This window comes from Pinus tabuliformis, chromosome 2_2, assembly GCF_031772625.1.
Source record: "Pinus tabuliformis cultivar Carrire ecotype Pingquan chromosome 2_2, CPIR1, whole genome shotgun sequence".
Lineage (NCBI taxonomy): Eukaryota > Viridiplantae > Streptophyta > Pinopsida > Pinales > Pinaceae > Pinus > Pinus tabuliformis.
Window position 1 is genome coordinate 340,209,781 of NC_142300.1, and position 6,815 is coordinate 340,216,595.

Sequence of the window (6,815 nt, forward strand, 5' to 3'; positions counted from 1 at the left end):
ATAAAATGGTGCAATATGTAATTCATTAATGTCATGAATGTAGCTGGCGCATTGGATAGGCCAAATATCATAAATAACACATCATACAAATATTTTATGGTTTTGATGACAATCTTCTAGGTATCCTTTTCATTGATTTAAACCTAGTGATACCTTTACTTTAAGTCCAATTTGGCAAAGTAAATTATTTTGATCGTTGCAAATGATCAAGTGAATCGTTTATCTTGGTGAGGGAATTCTTGTTCTTGAGCATAATTTTGTTTAATACCCTATAATAAATACACATCCACCAAGTCCCATCCTTATTTGTTAGAATGATGATGGGTGACCCTCATGGTGGTGTACTTGGTCAAATTATGCCAGTAGTTGTTGCAGCTACTTCATCCAATTTTCGTCTATAATGGAATTCTTGCAAAACTCATTGATTAGTAGCATATATTCTGGTAACAACTATACCTTATGCTCCACTTCTCTCTTGGGTGCTATTATTTGGGCTCCTCAAACATACCCTTTTATGCCTATAGTAACTCTCATTGTTGTTTCTTTTATTCCTTAGTGCACCTCTCTAAGGATGACTTAGAACTCATGGGATCTTGTATGGATTTAATATTTCCTAAAAACAACAAAACCTATTGTTTCTAGAAAAAAATATCCTTTTGTTCTTGTTGGCATTCCCGCGGAGATGTTTGGCATTCCCATGTGTGCATTGTTAATGAAGGATTTTTGTTCCATTAATGAGGAAGCAATTTTTTTTCCTCCCTATATGAATATTTCATCCTACATGTACTTGTAAGTATTCTAAAACAAAACTCCACATAAAGCAGGTGGAACTACATCCATATTTCCTTGATCAATAAAATCCGCACTAATAGCATGAGGCTCATATATGTTTTATGTCTGTGACCTATTCTCACAACTATGCAAACCTATCATTTATAGGATCTTGAAGGCTATTCTGTAGATTTGTTAGCAATGGTTGTGGTTTTATGACATCCAAATTAACCGATTTGGATCCTCACTAATTTTATGCATTATACCAAAGGAAACTTGTTGTAATACAAGTACAATCCATGAATTGTTCATCACAACAAATTTGATAATAATTATACTTAAAATATGAAATCTACATTATTAGGGTTAATTTCCTTAGAATATTAGATTTATTAAGTTGTTGTCTTCATGCATGCAATATATAAAATGAAACAAATAGAGAAAATAAAAAATATAATAAATCACAACCATAATAAGACAAGATGTAATTAAGGAAACCCTTATAAGAGAAAATGCATGTAGAAAGTATAAAGCAGTGATACCTATGGCTTGTGGGTTCATACAATGCAAAATGTTTTCTATTTTCTCTCTCTATTCTCTCTCTCTATTCTCTCTCAAATGCTATGCTCATTTACATAACAAAATGCACTAAAATAGAATGAAACCCATTTTCCTCCTAGCAACCTAATTATAGCATAGCTCAATAGTATGCTAGTCATTAAGTTTGATTCCAACACATAGCTTGAGTTAAAACATAAACTTTTATAGTGCCTTCTTCATCATGATCACATGGATATCCCATTTTCCATTAATGACATCTAATGTGGCATCCTCTTAAATCACGGTGATCAAATCAGGAAGGCCATCCTCCAAAAGGAATAAAATTTAAAAAATAAGTCTAATTGGAAATGTTATATGTACAAAATACAAACATTTAAGCACCCAACTTCTACCGCCCTAAAATGTTTTTTGATGTTCAAAGCGTCTTCTAAAAGGTTTTAAATCTCAATTCATCAAACTACGACCTATTGATAAAATTGGTCCTGGGAGTTAATACCTCCATTTTCACTACTTTAGAAGTACTAATATAATTGGAAAATGATATGATGATACAATATAGATTATAAAAACTTAATTTAGATAACTTATGAAATAGAAAGATTGATGAAATCAATTCTAACATCTAGAAGAGGAATTTTTTTTGGCATTAGATCCAAGTTCATACTGATTAGCCAAAAAAATCCCTCAGAGACTAGCCCTATCAACAACAACTATGACAGCGTGAAGTTTCAACCAAAACACCTTATAAGGAACAACAGAAAATTGGAAGAATCAACATAATCATAACAAAGAAAACATATATTTCACAAAATGTACAAAAGACATAAATTAAGCCCAAAATAAATGTTTTTATTATCACTTTAAAATCATTATTGCATTCAAAATGTGAAGGCTCGCCATCTTAATAGATCGACACAACAAAGCGATATAACAACTCAAAATATACACATTTATACTAATAAATATACCCATCTATATATATTTTTTTTCCTTCACTGTATTAAGCTATTTCTAAACTTACATTTAGGTGCAAGCCGCCCCCCAAAACCCCATTGCCCCATTTTACCATACGCAATAAATGTTCCATAAAAAAATCCTACAAAGTAAGCCTAACAAATTTGCCTTTTTTTGAGCAAGAACCATTGGCCGACCCTTTGGCCGACCCTTTTGCACCGTACGCTTCTGTGCAATGCTCCAAAACTTACACTGGAAACACTGCTCCAACATGATTGAAAAACTTTTTTATATATATTTACACTTTGGTGAGTATTATTCGTATCAACCTTATGTTACGTATAATTTTAAATAGAAACTGAGGGCTTAAAGATAGTAATATTATGTTTCTCGTTTACGTTGGTTATTATAATTAAAGGAAGATGGTGTACTTATAATAAAAAATATTACTGTAGAAGGTAAAATATTAGATTCTTTTAGCTAGATTAAATTTGGAATAATAATATAATAATTCGTAATGGATTCTAATATGATAGAGGGTATTCAATAAGGATACCTAGTTCTAAAATGTTAGTATAGTATGTAAATGATGTACACTGCTTTTATTCGATGTGCATAACACCATTGTCCTCTGAGCTTGATCGTTAAAGTCGACGACGACTAACCAAGTTAAATATGTGTTGTTTTCATATTCGTGATCTTATAACAGGCAAAATAAATACGTGATTTGTGGGAGGCAATAAACTATGTGAATTTAGATTGGTTAAAAATAAAAAATTTGATTAAATTATTTTTGGACAAAATTAAGAATAAAGTATTGGTTAATGGATATTTTAGTGTAGGTCATGTAACAAACCAAAAAGCTTCTATGGTGATGGATGTACACTTTGCTTAAGAGTTAAGCATGGGTTAACATGCCCAAAAATTTAATTTTTCTTATTGTTTGGTATATTTGTAATTAAGATGAAAACTTTTCTGATATATTTTTTGATCTATTTTACTCATAATAATAAAAAAAAATTCTTCACAAAAAAATTCTACAAAGTGATTCCAAAAATTAAAAACCATTTTAAAACACAAATATTAAAATGGGCTAAAATAAATTATAAACCCCAGTTATAAACCCCGCTGGTTGTTCCCAGTTATAAACCCCAAATTCACTTGACTGACCAGGAGCCGAACTACCCTGGACTACATACATATAAGGGTATGCTACCGCTGGTTGTTCCCAGTTATAAACCCCAACTTCGGGATAGCCATACTAATGCATGGAAATTATTGGATTCATCTCAGGATAACTTATATAATCATGGGTAACATGATTTCCATAATGATTTAAGACATGACTTCCAATAACAAGCCCGGGGAAAACTCCAATATGCGATTCTTTTTTATTCACTTGATGGATGTCGAACGCATTGGAAGTAGTAGGCGAATTCGGCGTGGGCAACCGTCTCTCACTGGCCACTCTGCAATCCAACTGATGGCCATCGTTTGTCGTCTTAATGGGCTCCTCTAGCGCACGTTTGGCTGCCTCCACAGTCTTGAAAATAAAGAAGGCGTATCTCCTCGACCTGCCAGTCTGCTTATCAAACCCTATCGGCCCCTCTTCGATTTCACCATACTGCGAAAACAAGTTGAGAAGAGTACCGGCATCCATGCTTTCTGGAACATTGCCCACGTAAATTTTTCGTGCACACAGGTCGCCCTGCGGCTGCGAAGGTTGGAAGCCAGCGAGGGCAAATTGGCACACGACCATGTGGCCGTCGATTCTTTTGCTGGGCTCCTTCAGGGCGTTCAGGGCGCCGTCAACCTGCTTGAATATGACAAATCCGTATCCCTTACTCTTCCCTGTTCTCTTATCCGTGATCACGTGGCTTTCATCCAATTCACCGAAAGAGGAGAATACGGCAGCGAGGGACTGGTCGTTTGTCTCCAAGCCTAGACCACGCACAAATAGTTTTCTGAGCAGAGTGTTTTTTACGGCGAACGAGCGCACCTGATCCCGAATATACCGATGTTGAGTCGCTGCCTCCTGCAGAAGTTCGATCAATTGCTCACGGTCTAAGACATTTAGAATGTTTCGTGTGTCTTCCACTGTCAAATCCTCAACGCCGTTCTCTTCCACCTCTCGGTTTCTTGAAGACAACTCCATTCCTTGCTCTTCTGATTCCATTATTTTCAAATGGTTCTCTATTGACGGGTCAAGAACAATCCACTGACTACGAGATTTTTCCAGAAAATACCCTCCCTAGTGTATCCAGAGTTCCAGCTTCTGAAATAGTATTATAAATCCAGAAAACTTGAATGGTTGTTGTCCATATGATGAACACACTCTTGCATGGCATAGATATACACACTGAAGGGAATGGTGTGAAACTAGATTCCTTTGAACAAACGAAACCGACGCATATCTCATTTAAATCATCTTAATTATTTCACTCTTTGTGCCGCAAAAGCCGACTTCTTCTTCACTGTTCCTGGCATGTCAAGGTTTTCTTCCGAATCAAATTGATTTTGAAAATTGCTCCACTAAATAATCAAGAGTGAGTAGTAAATAATTTTCATCCAATGTTATTCTTACATTTACATTAAATATATATATAGTTTACCAATTATATATATATATATATATATATATATATATTCATTTTAACTAAATCCAATTTTATATTAATATATGAGAGATATTTAAAAATTAAAACAAAGTAAAGATTAAAAAAAATGTAACTCCTTTTGGTTGACATGTGTATCCTTTTCATATATTTATATATATAAGCTTCAAATCTCTTATGGATATATAAAAAAATATTAATCTTAATTTCAAATCTATCCTATGTGACCTCTTTAGAGTAATAAATAAATTATGAGATATGAAAGCATGTTAAGTGTTTTGAAAAAAAATAGTTCATGAATTACTATCTATATAAAAATAAATTATGAAATTTTTATTTTTGAAAAAATAAATGAATTACAATTTTTATTTTTGGTTATAAAGCTAATTGGAGTTACAAGTGTTTTGAATTTTTTCCCTATCAACTAAGAGTATGCAAGCATTCATATAATATGGTGTTATTTATGAGAAAAATAAAAAAATTATAAAAGAAACAATATCATATAACAAAATTTAGAGTATAATTGACATATTATAACAATAATTATTATATGTAAGAGAACTTCAATACCATAAATTGTCATATCTTTATTGATGAAGCAATATTCTCTTCTTTCTTTTAGGGGGAACATATAAATGAGGAGAGCACCAATTACAACATGGTTTATACTTCATGATATTTCTTTGCTTCTATTTCGTTATATAGTTTCCAGTGAAGTAATTTTTTAGTTGGGGAAACATTCTTATAAACCTTTTACAAAATATTCATTACATGTGTCTTTTTAATTAGGCATGTATTAAATACAAAGAAATATTTCTATTACCTATGTGGTTTAAAGAATGGTAGTAACATAACCTTACCTTTATAACAATATTTTCAAGGTTAAAGATGAAGGAATCATTAAAGGACCTCTAATGCCTCCCATCTGATACCCTCATGCTCTATAGCCTCCCATTTTGTGGTTTCCTCTTGTATACTATATTATTAGAGACATCATTCTCTTTTGTTGAGGACTTTCTTTAGCTATAACCAAAAGCAAACTTCCTCATCTAGTTTGGAAGGAAATTTTTGGTATAGTAATTAGAAATAACAATTTATTTTGAGTAGGTGACATAAATTAATTAATGAATTTTAATTTTTGAGAAAGTTGTAAAGTTTAGGCCACTTGCCCAATATGTTTGACGAACTTATATGAGCCATAAAACTTAGAAGATGACTTTTAACGGAGATTTCATTTAGCTAAGTCATCTTGTAAGTTTGCATAATGAGGAACATGTGATACCTTTCATAACAATGACACCAAAAATGATGATGATAGACCTACTACTTCATCATATTTTCACCCATCGCCTAATTTTTCATGGGAGGGAAGACAATATCATCCAAACTTATGAGGGTCTTTTTGACCTCTTACTTCTTTTATATTCCCAACAAATGGGGTAGTAATGATAGAGTCCTTTGGCCATAGACAATATCAAAGCAATGTATTGAAGTGATGCCATGATGATTTATAATATAGTATTGTTATAGTTGAGGTAGATTCTATATTGATTGGGATTTTCTTTACAAATTAATGAACCTCAAATACACACATGTTGGCATATTTTGTATTACCATCATGATGATATGTCATGGTGAGTTTCAATTGAGTTCTTGAGAGCTAAAACAAATCTTTCTATAAATTACAAGTGAATGTGGTGTGGCAATACATCAAAATTGAGTGTTAAATACTTATGTAGTTGTAATGGTTTCGAAAGTGTTTGAGAGAGGACATAAGGATAATACTTGGAAGGGTTATCAACTGTAACCATGATTATATTACCAAATTCGGGTAACCCATAATAAAATCCATAAAAAGTCCAATCCATATGGATATTGTAACACGTAAACATTTGAGTTTTCCTTAAGCTTTAA

At 32.5% G+C, this 6,815-nt stretch overlaps 1 pseudogene; it reads right to left on the reverse strand.

The window, feature by feature from the left end:
* Positions 1-3,547: 3,547 nt before the first annotated feature.
* LOC149192663 (UBP1-associated protein 2C pseudogene) lies at positions 3,548-4,462 on the reverse strand (annotated as a pseudogene).
* Between the last annotated feature and the right edge of the window lie 2,353 nt (positions 4,463-6,815).